The 18,044-nt window shown below is 43.5% G+C and overlaps 1 pseudogene across 1 annotated transcript in view; it reads right to left on the bottom strand.

Annotated features, from left to right (window-relative positions):
- Positions 1 to 521: 521 nt before the first annotated feature.
- Positions 522 to 18,044, bottom strand: part of LOC310800842 (intermembrane lipid transfer protein VPS13C-like) — a 103,293-nt pseudogene continuing 85,770 nt past the window's right edge. Inside the window, exons 38-44 of the transcript in view lie at positions 17,878 to 17,923; positions 16,993 to 17,116; positions 10,565 to 10,679; positions 3,806 to 3,894; positions 2,759 to 2,880; positions 1,050 to 1,133; positions 522 to 623 (exon numbers count right to left, since the gene is read on the bottom strand). The product of the transcript in view is annotated as an intermembrane lipid transfer protein VPS13C-like (transcript). The remainder of the gene's footprint in view (positions 624 to 1,049; positions 1,134 to 2,758; positions 2,881 to 3,805; positions 3,895 to 10,564; positions 10,680 to 16,992; positions 17,117 to 17,877; positions 17,924 to 18,044) is intronic.

Genomic DNA, 18,044 nt, shown 5'->3' with positions numbered 1-18,044 from the left:
ACACAGCCGTTCTGATTGACATGGTCGGAGCCAATGACAGAGCTTCTTAAGCGGGGAGGGGAAATGCCCGGCAGCGACTGAAATGGTCGCTCCAATGGGAGAGCAGCTGTAGAGCAGGGGGAGGGCTTATGAGAGAAGCATGTTTCCATGCAGCCAGACTCCTCTCACGGAAGGGAGGGGAGGCTGGCCAGCGAGACTAAGCTAAATACAACCCAATACATCTTATGAAAATTAAGTTGACAATCATTTTTTTCATTTTGGAGAACAGCCTTGTTACACGTTCTGTAAACATAAACAGCAACTCAACAGTTTGGACTCACTGTTCTCTGACTGCAGCAGATTATAGGACTCTGTAATCTTCATAGGAAGCTAAATAGAAAATCTCTTCAAATCAAACAGTCAAAACAAATAAAACTCTTGACATCTTAGTGCAGAAACATGAAGAGGCAGAGACACACCATGAAAATGGTCCAATGTAAAGATATGGAACATAATAGAATATGTACGATCCTTCTGGTTCTTCAGGGCTTGTTGGAGGTTTTGAGGAAACGTTGAGACTTCTGCCTCGACATCTGGTGCTGCTGGCGTGCCATCTGGGCGTCCGAGATCACCTCCTGCAGCTTCTACACACACACACACACACACACACACACACACACACACACACACACACACACACACACACACACACACACACACACACACAAAGATTATATTCGGGCCATAAAAAACTCAGAAAGAAAGACCCTGACGACGGCACTAGCAGGAGGGTTTCCCACTTCTGTGGTTTCATCATGCAGCTGCAGGCTAACGCTGAGCTCGTTAACTAGCATCTCGTTAACTAGCATCTACGCTGTGTCCTCATTGAAATGTTTGTTTTGTTTTGTTTTTCTTCAGACGCATGCAAGTAGGCGGTGGTAGAAAGAGAAAAAAACACAGGGAGAATTGCAATTTTGCTTGTTTCGATTTCGATGATCGAAATCGGAACACCCATTTCGATCAATTTTCGATTTAGAATTGAAATGGTGACACCGCTACCGCACACACACCTGGGCAGCGGGGGGGTCTTTCAGATGGACGGTCCTCACTGGCTCCTGTCCGTCTCTCTTGGGGATTTTCAGTTTCTGTTGCTCCTGACAGAATAAAACAGCAAACAGAAATCAATAGAAACGCTGAAAAAGACAATTGTAATAATAAATGGGACCCATTTGCCTCCCTGCTTGGCACTCAGCATCACAGGGTTGGAATTGGGGGGTTAGATCACCATATGATTCCCGAGCGCAGCATTGCTGCCGCTCACCGCTCCCCCAGGGGATGGGTCAAATGCGGAGAACAAATTTCGCACACTCAGGTGTGTGACAATCAGTGGGACTTTACCTTTACCTTAATCATGTGTCTGACAGACAGAGGCTAGTGTGTCGCTGCTCCATCCGAATCACGCACGGAATATTTGAGGTTTTATCTGCTGCTAAGCTAACATTGATGAACATATACTGTATGATTGGAAAGTAATATCCAGTTATGGAATTATATTTATCACCACTTTGGCAGATGTGAAACATGCTGGGTTTGTTTGCTACATCAGTTAGCTAGCCAACTCACTAACATGATGAATGAATAGAAAATGGCCATGGCAACATTAAAGCTATAGTTGGCTAGTGAGTCATCAGCCTGATTGCTATTTACGTGTGAGATGATTACATTTGCCTTTCTAAATGAAGATACACATTAAGCTGTGGCAGTGAGCTAATGGCTAAAGGGGCATCTGTGCCGTACAACATTTAGGCTCGCGCAGCACGACTCGCATCTACAGCTGGGACAGTGACAGGGCACATGATGCGCAGCTCAGATCAGTGTATGGGTTTGTGTGTGTATGTGGTATCTGAGCTGCCCACTGTCTGCCCACTGCCTACCATAATTAGTTATATCTCATAGTTGTCTTTTATTCTTGGATATGAAGTTATGTACAGAGAGGAGATAAAAGGAAGACTAGTTACTGTACTTAACTAACTAGGAGCAGAGGGGGGGCAGATGTAGACATTCTGACTCCTTTAGGGGAGGAAGAGAGGGTAGTAAATGCAGGGACACTTAAAGTTAGAACAAAAGACTTGATTGCTAAGAGGGTGTAGGTCACACATTTTACACACATTTTACACACAGAACTGCAGGAAGGGAGAAGCACATACACCCAAAAACAGCAGCTGTATTGTTCTAGGGCCAGAGGGGAGAGAAAGGGGGGTCTCTGGGCAAGGAACTTGAAAGGTTAGAGAAAGGGGGGCTCTGAGGGTAGAGAGGTCCTGAATGTGATAGGCAAATGTTCAACTTTTGTTAAGGCAAGGTTCAAAGGAGGAGACAAGATGCAAGGTGAGATAAGGGCAGGAAGAGAAACAAAAGGGTACACACTGAAACACACGGAGAGCTAAGCACATATACATTTCTGGAGAAGCTTTTGATTGGACAGAGGGAGAGACAGCGAGAGCTGTGAATGGTCAGGTAGTCTGGAGGGGTGGAGCCTTGAGAGGAGGAGCAGAGGAGAGTCATAGTTTATTTAAGTCAATGCGCGCCAAGAACAGACAGAGTATATTCTGATTTTCTCTCGGTGGTTATTTTTTTCAGCCATCTTGTCCTTTGAATGCAAGTCTATTTTCTTCAAATAAAACCTGTTTTTTTGAGACCTGAACATTCGCCTCTCGACCCTTTTTCTGCATATTTCTGAACATACTTTTCACACACCACTGCCTTAAGAGACGACATGTACCTTGCAGTAGATCTTCAGGTCAGACCCGCTCACAGCCGGAGGTCTGTAGAAGTTCTCAAACAGACACCCACTCCTTACTGAAATGTCCCACAAAGTCCATCTCCTTCACACACAGAACTCTCCTGGGGGACAGACAGAAAACAACAACAATAACAAAAAAGTTATGACAGACAACAATAAAAAAACAACAAACCTTCAACAGCAAACCAGCCCGAAACTCAAGGGTTTATTGGTCGACGCCTAGACGGAGATATAAAATAGTTCTGTGGAAGATCTCGAGGGTGATCTGACACAGGAGCAGGGTGGTGAACCGGTGGAGATGTACTGAGGGAATGTGGATTCCGAAGGAATATAATTCACAATCCACTGAGCAGTTTTAGAACCATCTCGTGGCTCTGGGCAGAGGGGGAAATATTCTTCAGCATAGTTAAGTTAAGTTAAGTACCCAGACGGCGGCCAGAGTATCTGCTTCTCAGTGCAGAAGCGTATAGGGTTGCAGACGTGCCTGGATGTGGTTAATCAGCTCATCAGGGACGCTTGTGAAGGGAAAGGAGAACTGGCTCAACCTTGCCAACAGTGTTGGGCAAGTTACTTTCAAAATGTAATATACTACATATTACTAGTTACTTTCATTTGAAAGTAATAAGTTACTTTACAATATTACTGCCTGTGTAGAGTAACTGGTTATTTATTACACAACTTTTGCATTACTTTCACTGTAATAACAGCAGTAGCAGAATGACATCGTCGCCCGGGAACAACAAAAATAATTTCAACCATCTTGAAGTCAGTGTAAACCGTCCAAAATTCTAAATGTTATCTTTTTCCTTTGTTAGTGTCATCTATAGTGGTTATTTACATAAAAACACACACTTTGATTAGGAAATGACAGTGCTTTCATTAAAAAAAAAAAGTAACTCAATTTGTAACTTGTGTTACTTGACAAAGTAACTGGTCTGGTATAATAATACTGAAATCCTATTGGTAATAAGTTATATTACTGAGTTACTAAAAGTAATGTATTACATTCCGTAAAGTGTCTCCTACCTGTTGGTGATGATGATGTTGGTCTTTCTGTGTCCGGGGTACTCACAGTGACCTCTGAACACCTCGCCCTCCAGCTGCTTCTCTGACCGCTGTACGCACGCGCACGCACGCACGCACGCACGCACGCACGCACGCACGCACGCACGCACGCACGCACGCACGCACGCACGCACGCACACACACACACACACACACACACACACACACACACACACACACACACACACACACAGAGAGGATGTCAGAGTGAACGCACTCACTCACTACCAATCTACCATGATTTAATTTCCTTCCTCAACGTCATTTAGGGCGTTCTCACACTGGGAACGATTGCTTTTGTTCTGTGCCCAAAGTACGACTGCCTATCTCCTTCCACATGTTTTGTTCAATTAACACCAAACTTTTGGGAAAGTATCTTCAGACCGTCTTCTAAAGAACGACCCGTCCAGATCTTTTGAATGATCAAAGATTGAGTCCACAGTGCAGCAAAGTGTTGAACTGAAGATGGTACTGTAAACAGTGAGTGCGTTTACATGCAGACAATAAACAGTTTATTAGCGGATTTCTGGAGTTACCTGATTATTCAAATGGTCATGTAAACAGCATAAACCGATAAGCTTTATCCATTTATGGCCGTTATCAGGTTATGAATAAACAGATAAACATACCTAGGTTTTTGGCCAATAACCTGTCTTTTGAGTGCATGTATACAGCGTATCAGGTTTCTTGTGGGTTTATACATCTGCGCATGTACAAGTTGCATGTAAAAAGTTGAATTACCGCCGCCTTCTGGAGAGAAATCCGACTAATTGACTGAATCATGTAAACCCGGGTTTTTCCTATTGTCGGATTATTAAAGTGCAGGTAAACGCAGAAATCAGATTATTGCCATAAACTGATTACTCACAGTTATCAGTTTATTGGTGTGCATGTAAATGCACTCAGTGACTACAAATTCTCGCTAAATAAATCTTTAACGTTCATGACTTTTCTTTTCTTTTACAAAACTCTGCTAGCACGGTAGATGAAGTGTGTAAAATTCCAGAATTTTTGACAGTATTTCATGTCCTCATGTATACTATTGCAGTCAATGGAAATAGAGCATCTTTAAACATCACTTTTTCCATTTATGGAGCAATCAATCTGTGTACAAACAAATGACAGACATCTCTTATGTTGTATAGATGAAGTATGCAAATTGTCAGAATTTTGTCTTGAATACTGAATATTTGACACTAGTTTGAAATCTGCCTGTAAATGCATGGACAGCTGTTAGCCCTCGTTCACACCATATGCCGAAGCTACGCTGAAGCGATGGTTTCAGCTTCTATTCTTCTATTTCTATTTCTATTTTTCAAGTGTGGAGCGCACTGCACCTGAGCTGCCAGGCATGAAGCCGAGCGAGGCGCTGAGGAAAACAGTGCTTCTGGTGTGAGCGGTTTAGCGTGGCACTCAGCTTCTGCATAGCGCCTGGTGTGAACCAAGGGTTACACTGCACCCTGGTGGTTGGTCAAGTCATAGTGTGAAGCTTCCGCTGATTTTCCCACTTCCCAAGTTGCTCGACTTGATCACAACTTGCCATTGGTGGCTAAGGTTGTAAGGTCGAGCCTTGGGGGATGTAGAGTAATCGTGCTTTTAATGCGTTTAAGCAGATTTTTGGTCTGTAAAGTTCTGCTGATGGACCCTCATGTAGGTTATCTCTCATTTGTTGTTGTGCTCTTCCTCCTACTTCTTCATCTACCTCATCTAAATGAATGCTTTCAACAGGAAGTGAGCAACCATTTTCCTGAGTTGACACATAAACGCCATGTTGGCGACATTTTATAGTTGATACTCTGATGTCCCGTTCCCGTGAAAGCAGCATGAAGCTATACAGATTTTAGAATGTGGCAGACCACATTTCTTCTGTAGTAGTTGCAAGTTTCAACTCGTCTCGTTGCAAATCTTTGGTGTAAACTGGCCTTAAACAAATGGGGCCCTATTCTCCCACAGGCCGTCGGCGCTAAAACGGGCCTTAAACGCAAAAAAACGTGCCTTGCGCCTGTTTTGGGACGATATCAATAAGGCTTAACGCTGCCAAATGCGCTTTAGGCCGAATGGGCGTGGCGCAGTCCCAGAATGGGCCAAAGTGGGCGTGTCGGCGCTAACTACCGGCCTACTCATATCTTCGCACCTGGCCTACATTTAGCGCTTTGCGCCTTTGAAAAGCAGGCCTATTCAGTGCGCCAGTGTCAAGGAGTGCTCTTCTGCCTCTCCCCTGTCACCCTTCTCTGTCTCTCTCTGAAACCAGGCCTATTCAGTGCGCCAGTGCTCTTCTGCCTCTTCTCTGTCACCCTTCTCTCTCTCTCTCTGACTCCCTCGCTCAGACAGACACAACACATAGCAGCACCCAGCTTCCCATAGGAAATAGCAGTTGTAAGTTTACTGCCTGCATGTCCCAGCATGCAATTGGGTCCTCCATTTCGCTACTAAATAGCAACCAAATGAGCCGAAATAGATATAAAAGGTAGATCTAAAATAATGTGTAATGGTAAGACAACCTGCAATTGTAGAACATTTCAATATGGGACCAAATAAAACATCGAAATGAAACACCACCCTATGTGAAACATATATGTCCTCTTGAGCCTATATATACCCCTTGTGGGTTTAACGTGATTTAGATAAGTGACAGGGGAACGCGCTGCCGCTCCAATAACTTGGCCCTATTTCACATTTAGTTTTACAATAAAAACACATTTATGCAATGACTTCACATAATGTAGGGTATATTTATGTGCATCATTCTACCTGCAGCAGGGGAGAGAAAACGATATCTTTCTGGACAAACTTTCACCAATATAAAATGAATCTCATCATATAGGGATAGGCTATATTTTTCTAGCTGATGCATTTAGAACATTCTTTTCACTTTGATCTTGCTATAGTGTAGCGTATTTACATGCTTGCAGTATTGAAACTGCAGTTAGATTGGTTTGAGAAGCATAATAATATGGAATAATAGCCTATAATGCAGACACAGACTGGATAAAGGGAGGGGGGGGGGGGGGGCAGAGCGTTTGGCTTTCTCTGGTTTTGCGGGATCACTGGAATTGGAGCTAAAAAGGCAAGCGTGCGATTCGTTTATTGCAGTTATCCAATGAGCATGACGGTGCATAATTTTACGCTTAAAAGGCGTGGTTGTAATGCTTTAGGCTGCGTGTAGCGCCAGCACGACGATATCAAGTGCGCTGGTCCACGCCCACTGATTTGCGCTGCGCCAGGCGCTCGGCCTAGAAACAGCGCCGATGCAACGATAGGGACCATGCTCCCCACGGACCTCAACGCTAACCTGACATTGCCAGATGGGGGCGGTATTACCATTCTCTCGCAAATCTCGCGAGGGAATCCAGCTTGCTTGCGAGGTTACCTCAACGCCCCCCTTTCAAAAATATTGCTTCCAGCGCCGCCTGACATTCTCCGAACGTCTGCTAGGGGGCAGTACTGCCCCTGTTGAGAAACACTAAGTTACAGTGACAAAGTGAAAACTATGAATAAGGAAGATCTGTTTATTCATCAGGTTTGAACACACATCACACACTTCACACTGAAGGACACAAACACACGTCTACATCCGTGGATTTTAAAGGAACACTCTGCCCATTTTCAACCAGCTTTGTATCATTAGAACATCAGTAGTATATCAGAAAACTGTAAACGGTTTTGAAGTCTGTCATTTAATTTGACAGTTATTGAGTGTTAAAGTGTGGACCAGTCACATCACTGGTCCACACTAACTCAAATAATTAACTCATTAACTCAAATCAACTCTCAATAACTGTCAAACTAGATGAATGATGAATAGTTTGACAGTTATTGAGAGTTGATTTGAGTTAATGAGTTATTAATTTGAGTTAGTGTGGACCAGTGATGTCACTGGTCCACACTTTAACACTCAATAACTGTCAAATTAAACGACCGACTTCAAAACAGTTTACAGTTTTCTGATATAGGCTACTGCTGGTGTTCTAATGATACAAAGCTGGTTGAAAATGGGCAGAGTGTTCCTTTAAGGCAACCAAAGGGTTAACCCATTGATACCTGATGCAGCATTTGCGTGTCTATCCCTTTAAGTCTTAAAGGGATACACACACAAATTCTGCATCGGGTATCAATGGGTTAAAGTAATGCACAAATACTACAGTGAGTCCTGCTAAGTGATGTCATGCTAGGGACAGGAAGGCCTCATTTGCATGAAGTTCTATCAGTTTATATGCAATTCACAAACTGCATCATGTTCACAGGATGAAGATCACATTTATATAGTTATATATATATATTTATATACACACAGTATGAAAGCAATGGTTTAAAAGGTGATGCTACAAACCTTTTACAAAAATATTGCTACGTTCTACAGCAGACACCTTAATTAATTTCTGTGTTTATAGTAAAATATTTTCCACAACCTGCCATTGTAGTTTTGGATACAATCTAAATTATAAATGGTTTTAAACATAGCATCCTAGAGTGCTTCAGAAATAATTGTAAAAAAATAAAAAAATAAAAATAAATAAATAAATAAATGTTTAATTAAAAAAGTTACAGAAAAAAATATATCCGCTGTTTTTAAAAAAATGCTTTGAGGTATCGAATGACAAGATATTTACTTTGGCATGCAAAGAAACCTGCATTACACAATAATTGATAGATACATTTATTATTTTACAAAAGCAAAACTCTGCCACACACACGTTTATACAGATTAAATAAATCCAGGTAGCATTTTGAGACAGGACTGGTCTGAGACAGAGTGGACACAAACAGCATTAAAAGATTTGAAATACAGTTTAGAACTGAAGCCTTCTATTCCTCATCATGCTGCATGGAAGAGAAACAGAGAAGAAAGAGATTATAGGCTGCAAACTGACAGACGCACAGCACTGACAGACAGGAAACAGACAGACAGGAAACAGACAGACGCACAGCACTGACGGACAGGAAACAGACAGACACACAGCACTGACAGACAGGAAACAGACAGACACACAGCTGACAACAGGAAACAGACGCATAGCACTTACAGACAGGAAACAGACAGATGCACAGCTCTGACAGACAGGAAACAGACAGACACACAGCTGACAGCAGGAAACAAACTCACAGCACTGACAGACAGGAAACAGACAGATGCACAGTGCTGACAGACAGGAAACAGACAGATGCACAGTGCTGACAGACAGGAAACAGACAGACGCACATCACTGACAGATAGGAAACAGACAGACACACAGCACTGATGCTGCCTTCCAGACAACTGGGACCTTCGGATTTTCTGGCCTCCTATTAGGAAAAGTGCGCTGGAACGGCACTCAAAGTGGGAGCTCCCACTTGAAAACTGGGAGAAAAAAATCTACCCCCACTAGGCTGGGAACCAGTTGTCTGACGTCACACAACAATGGCCGCAACATGGAGTATGTAGTCCAAAGTATTAAGTGCCTAAATAAAATGTATAATAGAGTCTGTTACATTATGTGTCATTGCTGCTCCTCATTTTCATTTAAATATGTAAGGAGGGTGCTCTGCTCGTTGTTAAGCTGTCTTGCCATTTGCCAAACAAAAAAAAGTTTGTCGCGGTCCGCCATGTTTCTTGGTTGCATTTTGCCTTTGTGCTCTGGAATGCTTTGAAGGTGGGGGGTGGGACTTTTCCACTGGGAAACACCCACGTCCCATGTGTCTGGAAGGCAGCATGACACACAGGTAACACAGATGCAGAGAGCTAACAGCAGGAAACAGACGCGCAGCGCTGACAGACAGGAAACAGACAGACACACAGCACTGACAGTAGGGAACAGACAGACGCACAGTGCTGACAGTAGGAAACAGACAGACAACAATGGACGATATTGAAGGGATGGTGTTCTTGATTCTCGGGAGGTCCTTGCTCATTTGACCACGGCTTAGTTTTGCGCGTTGCCATTCAATAGTAGTAAAAGTCGTACGATTATGGTAGAAAGAAGTAGTCAGTGGAAAGGAATTGCAGCTGCTACAGTAGCCTGGCTATTTAAATATGGCAGGTTTTTGTGCAGGATATCTCGTGTCGCGCAATGATGACAATTCTCTCCAATCAGCAGTCTGCAGTGTTTTCACCTCACCTTTTGGTCTCACCTCAGCTCGCTTAGAACCTCGACGGAGGTGTTACCAAAAAAAAACTACCAGGTAATAAATGTATGTACCTAACGTAAAAACAAAAAAAACGAGTAGAGTTGAGTCGAGCCAGTGGTGGAAAAGCACCATTAAAACAGAGCTGTACTGTGTGGTTTCACACTCGTTTAGAAATGTTTTGTGCAAAAAAGTGAACTTGTTGTTTAATCAGTTGCATTGTGGAATAACAGATGTAACATCACAGAGTTTGTGCCACACATGGTGTGCAGCACTACAACCCTTGAATAAATCATCTTCTACTCCTCGTGTGTTTCAGAGGCTGTAGAGAGCTCAGGTTTAAAGCCAGAGTGAAGATACTGCTCTCATCTGAAACTAGAAGACCTGTCAGGGCATCCAATGGTCATGACATGTTGTCAGGAAGGGGGCTAAATAATGCTCTAAAGTTAGGCTAAGTTTCGCAAGGAAAAACCAGCATGGCCATTTTCAAAGGGGTCCCTTGACCTCTGACCTCAAGATATCTGAATGAAAATGGGTTCTATGGGTACCCACAAGTCTCACCTTTACAGACATGCCCCCTTAAGGGTTAACCCCCCTTAAGGGTTACAGTTAACTCACCTGGAACAGGTCGAAGCCCTGCGACTCGGTCTGGTCGTACGGTCTGATGACGCCGTCCTCCCTGATCAGCCTGACCGGCCGCAGCTTGGTCACTTCCTCTGTCGACTCCGCCGCCCTGACCACACACACACACACACGCGCCACACACACACACACACACACACACACACACACACACACACACACACACACACACACACACACACACACACACACACACACACACACACACAGATGTCAGCCTAATGACAGTGGCTCTGCCCTCAGTTTGATGGTGGAGCCTACGAGCAGGCAGTTTTCTACTCTGCTTTAAAGATCATTGCTGGCAACTTAAAGGAGGACTTTGCCAATTTTCAACCAGCTTTGTATCGTTACAATGTGGGTTTACGTTGATGAACAATATGTAACTTCCCTCCATCTTCATTCTCAGGCACGGAGGTGAACAGATGTTCTGCTCGAGCGCTGTTGTTTAAACTGCAGATTTGTTATTAGTCTTTTTTCTGTATGCGTTCATCCACTGGAGAATCACATGGAGAGCCTTAATGAGCGTTAATGAGCCATACCAACTGGCAGGGGCGGAGTTTCTGCAGGCAGTTGAACGGAGATCTTCTCGGTGCAGGAAACATGCAGAGAAGGTAAACATTGTTTATCTGCATATACTAGCCACACTGTAATGATACGAAGCTGGTTGGAAATGAGCAAAGTCCTTTAAATAAAGAAAAGTGACTGGAGAATTTGGGGATTTAGCAAATCAGCTCGACAGTTTTCTGCCCAGATTTCTGCCTTCACACTGCTGCCAGCTGCGTGATGCTGCTTTCGGGATCCATCCATTCTCGTAAACGCGATATCTCAGGAACACCTTGAGGGAATTTTGCACATTTGGCACAAACATTCACTTGGACTCAAGGATGAACTGGTTACAATTTAGTGGTCAAAGGTCAAGGTCACTGTGACCTCACAAAAGACCCTTTTTGGTCATAACTCAGCTAATTATGGCAAAATTTCACCCAAATGTCTAATAAGATGAAATGATGACATTTTAAGTTCAGAGCTCAACTTCACTGTGACATATACAGTATATTTTAGTCATCTGGACAGACATGTTAACTGCAACTTGACTTGTTGATGGAGGCATACATCTACAAGGCGGTTATTTATATATATTTTTTTATATACAATGGATTTTGTATAGGTGTTTGTAGGTTACAAACATCTACAGTAAGTTACCATGGAAACTCACAATAACACTAAGGACCACAATGCGTTAATTATGCATTAGTAATTACCTATAATCTCAAGCTCATGAGGACTTTTGACAAGCAGGTCTGGATTGACATTCAGAGAGAACATGAAGCAACCGATGCAGAACATCTCTTTGCAAAGGAAGATGCTTTGTCAGAGCGTGCAGGCAGCGCTGAGCGAGGTGCCACAAGCAGCCACCAGGGAGCGCTGAGCGAGGTGCCACAAGCAGCCGCATTCTCCAACTCAGAGGGACCAAACTCAAACAAAGCAAACTATGTAAAGGCCAAACGGGCGAGTTGCAGTCAAATGTTTGCTGGAACATCTCACCTTATGTTACCTCTACAGTGAAAGCATGGAACAGTAAGTTCATCAGGTTATCCAGAATCCAGCGAGTGGTCACAGTAAAGGATGCAGATTACATGACGGATGGGTCTCCAGTACTGTGGAGGCGGGGGGATGGGGGGGGGGGGCAGGGGGGTGTCTTTTGAGGTGACGTGAGGTGAGTGTGTGGGTGCATGAAAAGGTGACATATGTGATACCACTGAAAGGTGATTAACTTTACCTGCTGAACTTTACCTGACTTTTTAAAGCATGATTAGCAGGTCAGAAGATTTTAGAACAATATCTATTTTAGCCGTGGGCGGCGGTCTTGGTGTTTCAGGGTTAAGAGACCTACTGTCTGATTTAGCTCCACAAACAGCTGAAGGTACTGATTGGGTTTTTGATCAAACTGACACCTGCATTAATCAACCATATAATGTTGCCTAAAATCTAACTTCAAAGCTGCACTAACCTAAACCTCCTCACACCTAAATGTCTTCTTGTGGGGGGGTGGAGGACTTCATTACCCATAAAGCCAGTGTGGTTCACCTTGTATATAAATGCTGTGGCAACGTCTTCGAGAGCCTGAGATGTCAACCTCTATGCAGATGACACTATTCTTTATTGCTTTTCACATTCTACACAAGCTGCCATTTTTCATCTTCAACATGCCTTCGGTACTTTGCAAAATCACTGTTAGATGTTAAATTGGTTTTAAATGTATTTTATAGAGCAATAAGTTCAGCTTCAGCTCTGCACTTTAACTGTATTGAATGGGTTGTTGTGAAGTTGCTGAAGTGAACTTTGGAATGAACTTGGCACTATGACTGGTGGACAAAAAGTGTGTTACTATTTAGATATGTTCTGATTGGTCAACAAGTTGTCGTAGAAGAAGCACGCCAAACTCAGCATGGCCGTGCCATGCGCTCATTCAGTCAGTCAGCCAATCTCTGAGGAGAGAACAGACGAGGGGAGAGGAGGCAGGGCTTGGATGAATGTTTGGTGTTCTATGTGACTTTAAGACAAAGCTTTTCTTTTCATTAGAGTCTACATGATTTATAAATTTGAAATGTTTAGGAAGTATATACGGGTGTGGGTGCGTTCAGACGACACCTTTTGCACATGTTTACAAAGCAAAGCGCACTGCAAACAACTGAGATGCGTTTGAGGTATAACTTTGCTAGCATTTAGCTAGCATTAGCCTAGCTTGCAGACACTGTTCAGTGTTTACAAGTTCTTAAAAACTACCTTATTGCTGAAATCATAAACACACAGCTAGCCCCCAGTGCCTTGAGTTTTTTTTAACATTCATGTCGTGATGATCATTGAAATGGTAGCACAAGCTCATCTTCCATGTTTGTTTTGCCGTTACTCATGCTTATTGTTTATTGGACGATGCACAGCATCCAATTCCAGATAGCATATGACCAAAACAAAACACAATCATATACCAAATATATTTTACAGTGTACAGTTTTCACTTAAGTGGGTCAGAAATTAATTATTAATTAATTAATCCTCAATCTATCTATTGTAAAGTTTAATATCGCTTTGACCTTGGTTTTCTTCCAGTCTCTACAATTGGATGATAGCACATTTATTATGAGATTCAAAATTCATATCCAATTCCGGACACTTATTTTCCACTGTGTTGTGTATTCATATACTTAATATTAATCAACCCTTCCTCTACCTTTACAATGTTACAGATACTTTTAAGAAGTGCAGGCTATATACTCAAAGCTCTTATTTTTCCATAAATCTACCAGCCAATACCGACTCTCTCCACTGTCGCCCAATGTGGGATGTTGTCCGTGACTAAGTTCATAAGTTAGTGCTTGATATTCTTAAATGTGTAGGCTATAGATACTTATGAAATTTGAGACCTAGGCAGGGCAGATGTTACACATTGGTGGTGGATGACTTGAGTTCCCTCCCATCCCTCCCCTGATATGTGAAGCATTTTGAGTGTCTAGAAAGGCGCTATATAAATCCAATCAATTCTTATTATTACTTTTGTTATTATTATTATTATTATTAAATGTGTAAGAACTTATGTAAATTATCTTTCAGTTGGGAACTCTGTATAAAAATGTTGGTAAACACTGGAAATTACGTGTCCGAAATTCGATACAATTCCGTTTCCGTTTCAAACGCAGAGAGCTTGTAAAAATGTGAGATGCATCACTTTGGCAGAGGAGAGCGCTGATCCTCTCAACATGCTGAAAACGATGAGAAGGAGCGAGCTCAAACATGCTAATGTGCAGAAGGCGTCTGAACGCACGCTGTGTCTGTAGTGAAGGAGCGGTACTGTCGGCTCTTTCCTCAGGTCGGGTCTGCTCAAATCACAATGCTGCAGCATGGCAAGGGGGGCGGGGTTACTCAGGGGGGCAGGGTTACTGGCAGCGTTAAGAGTGATGGAGAGGTGTGTGTGAGGGCGGGGTTACTGGCAGCGTTAGAGTGATGGAGAGGTGTGTGTGAGGGCGGGGTTACTGGCAGCGTTAGAGTGATGGAGAGGTGTGTGTGAGGGCGGGGTTACTGGCAGCGTTAGAGTGATGGAGAGGTATGTGTGAAGGTGGAGTGTTAATCCAGTCACTTCTCTCTGGCCGCTCACTGAGCACAGTAGTGGTTCAGTATGGAAACACACGATGGATGGAAGTCCTTCAGGTTCTACACAATGCAGACACTTACCTGTCTTGTCTGCGACCTGCGGGGGAAAAACACCTCATGCCAGCACGCTTCCTAGCAAAACTGCAGTCTGACATACAGTTTAAAGCTGCTCTCCTCAATCTGACATACAGGTAAACGAGGGCTGCACAATTAATCCAATCGATAACCAAATCACAGGAGCAGCTGCCGTTTGATAAATGTGTCACAACATACCATTAAATGCAGCATTGTGGTGCTACAGACAGAGATACCCTGGAGGGGCGTTTCTAGGGAGTGGCACTGGCCACCCCTGAAATCTAATTGGCCACCTCAAAATCCTGAGGGTGCTGGCATCTGTGGCTGACATGACTGTATTTCTAGAGGCTGTGGCAGGCCCAATGTTAAAGCTACAGTAAAGATACTGGCATCATATTAAACTAGAAGACCTAAAGCATCCATTACTACCAAGCATGTCATTCTAGCTTGTTGGCAAGGGGGGTAAATATGGCCCCAGATTTAGGCTAAATTTTGGCGAGGGAAAACCTGTCTACATCCTTCCTAAATGCCGCACTCAGTGCCACCCGTGCTTGAGTCTGTGCCCCACCTGGGCCACCCCAGTCAAAATGGCCTGGACACGCCACTGATACCCTGGCCTACAAATCATATTCTCCAGAGGCAAGGGGACATGCTTGTTGGGTACAGACCTCAGTAAAAATCCCATCATCATTTATATATTTCGGTGAAAATGCAAAAAAATTGCATTCCGATAGCTTTGATTCATATCCAATCAATCACAATACCTGTCAATATAATTGCAATAATTTTATTTTTTTTGCTTATGGTGCAGCCCTAGTTTAACCTCAATATGAAATGCATTTTAAAGCTGATCTCCTTAATCTTTATCTTTATTTTGATACTGAACTGAGGAGCTGTGCATTTTCCTGCTGGCACAGCAGTGTTTCCTCTGTGTGTTTAGTGATTAAGGAACGCTGCTTTAATAGCAGTAGCTATGAATGAGTGGACATTCCTTCAAATACTCACACAACAACAAAAACAACAACAAACAAACAAAAAAAGTCCCAGGCATTAACTTATGAGACAAAAAAACACAAGCAGAATGTCAAAATTAGACAGCGCACAAGAATAAGAACAGAGGAGACAACATGGTTAGCACGTTACACTACATGACATGTTCAACACAAAATACAACAAACAGAATGAGCACCGCGTTGCTATGTTAAAGAAGATGGATTTAAAGAAATTCACACAAAACACTGCAAAAATATTTAAATACCATATTTCCTCTAATAGTCGATTAAAAGCCTGGTCACTGATACTGGCCGGCCCCAAACACAGGCCGGGTAAAAAACAAAGGAAAAAAACAACGGTGAATACAGTAAACTCCTGAGCCCTGATTTATCAAGCCAGCGTATGATAAAAACTGTGTACGGACTACCGTACCCCCTGCTGCAACACTTGTGCATTATGCTTGTGTACGTGAGCGCAGGACACGATGATATAGAGAAGCAAAGTGACCGCCTACTTCCTGCTTCAGCACTGTACCAGAGATTTTCATCCGCCATTTATTTTCCCTTAGACATTTCGTAAAATGCTTATAATTTTTTTTTTACTTGTTCAAACCAAACGGTACAGATATATTTAGGAACATGAGAGACCACATAACATTTCACTCAGACCAAAACGTAAAAGAATTGCGGATTTAAAGAAAATATTTTTTCAATGTAGTTTTTTTAAGTGGTAAATGGTAAATGGACTGCATTTATATAGCGCTTTTATCCAAAGCGCTTTACAATGTGCCTACATTCACCCATTCACACACCGAGGGTGGCCAGCTGCCACGCAGGGTGCTGGCACAGCCATCGGGAGCAATTCGGGGTTCAGTGTCTTGCCCAAGGACACTTCGACATGCGGACTGGAGGAGCCGGGGATCGAACCACCGACCTTCTGATTAGTGGACGACCCGCTCTACCTCCTGAGCCACAGCCGCCCCCTTAAGTTTTGGTCCGAGTGGAATGTTCTATGGTCTCTCCCGATGTCTGTCTCTAATATAAGCCTGCTTCTAAAAAAACTGTAGTTGAAGTTGAGGTAAATAAAGGCCAATATTAGAGGAAATACGGTATTCACACCAAAACACAGAAATTAAAATGACACATTAACTAAAGTAAAGGAAGTCTTAAGGAGCGCTTGTTTCGTACCTCTGGATGCCCTGGAAGGTGGAGCTGGCCATGTCCACGATGCCGCCAGTGGGCCGGGCCACCACCCCCACCAGACCCTTCCCGATGCCCTTAAAGAAGCCGGCCGCTCCTTCCTTCTTCGCCCCTGCAGCCACACAGCAACTCAATCAGTCAAGTCATCACCATCACAAACACCCTGCACTCACTCAGTCAACTCATCACCATCACAAACACCCTGCACTCACCCAGTCAACTCATCACCATCACAAACACCCTGCACTCACTCAGTCAACTCATCACCATCACAAACACCCTGCACTCACCCAGTCAACTCATCACCATCACAAACACCCTGCACTCACTCAGTCAACTCATCACCATCACAAACACCCTGCACTCACCCAGTCAACTCATCACCATCACAAACACCCTGCACTCACCCAGTCAACTCATCACCATCACAAACACCCTGCACTCACCCAGTCAACTCATCACCATCACAAACACCCTGCACTCAATCAGTCAAGTCATCACCATCACAAACACCCTGCACTCAGTCAACTCATCACCATCACAAACACCCTGCACTCACCCAGTCAACTCATCACCATCACAAACACCCTGCACTCAGTCAACTCATCACCATCACAAACACCCTGCACTCAATCAGTCAAGTCATCACCTTCACAAACACCCTGCACTCACCCAGTCAACTCATCACCTCAACAAACACCCTGCACTCACTCAGTCAACTCTATAGAGTAAACTATAGAGTCTACTAGAAATATTGCGCGCTTCGCATGGTCATTTCTAGGTTGTGTGCTCATATCTAGCACGCTTCGCGCTCACCCATCAGCAGGTCAGTTGAGCAGACCCTCCAGCTCAGTGTGTCGTGAGGAAACTTACCCTCCACCGGTTTGGTGATGATGCCTGTGACTCCGCCCACCATGCCCTGCAGGGAGACAAGAGGCGGTGAGTTTGAGACCAATCAGCAAACACAGCCAATTATCTCTGTGTGTGAAGTGAACCAATGCATCAGACTTAATGTTTAAAGACTCTGGCAATCCACTCTC

This window comes from Poromitra crassiceps, assembly GCF_964638095.1.
Source record: "Poromitra crassiceps genome assembly, contig: HAP1_SCAFFOLD_102, whole genome shotgun sequence".
Taxonomy (NCBI): domain Eukaryota; kingdom Metazoa; phylum Chordata; class Actinopteri; order Beryciformes; family Melamphaidae; genus Poromitra; species Poromitra crassiceps.
The sequence above is the reverse complement of the archived record's forward strand: the minus strand, read 5'-3'. Positions and strand labels throughout refer to the sequence as shown.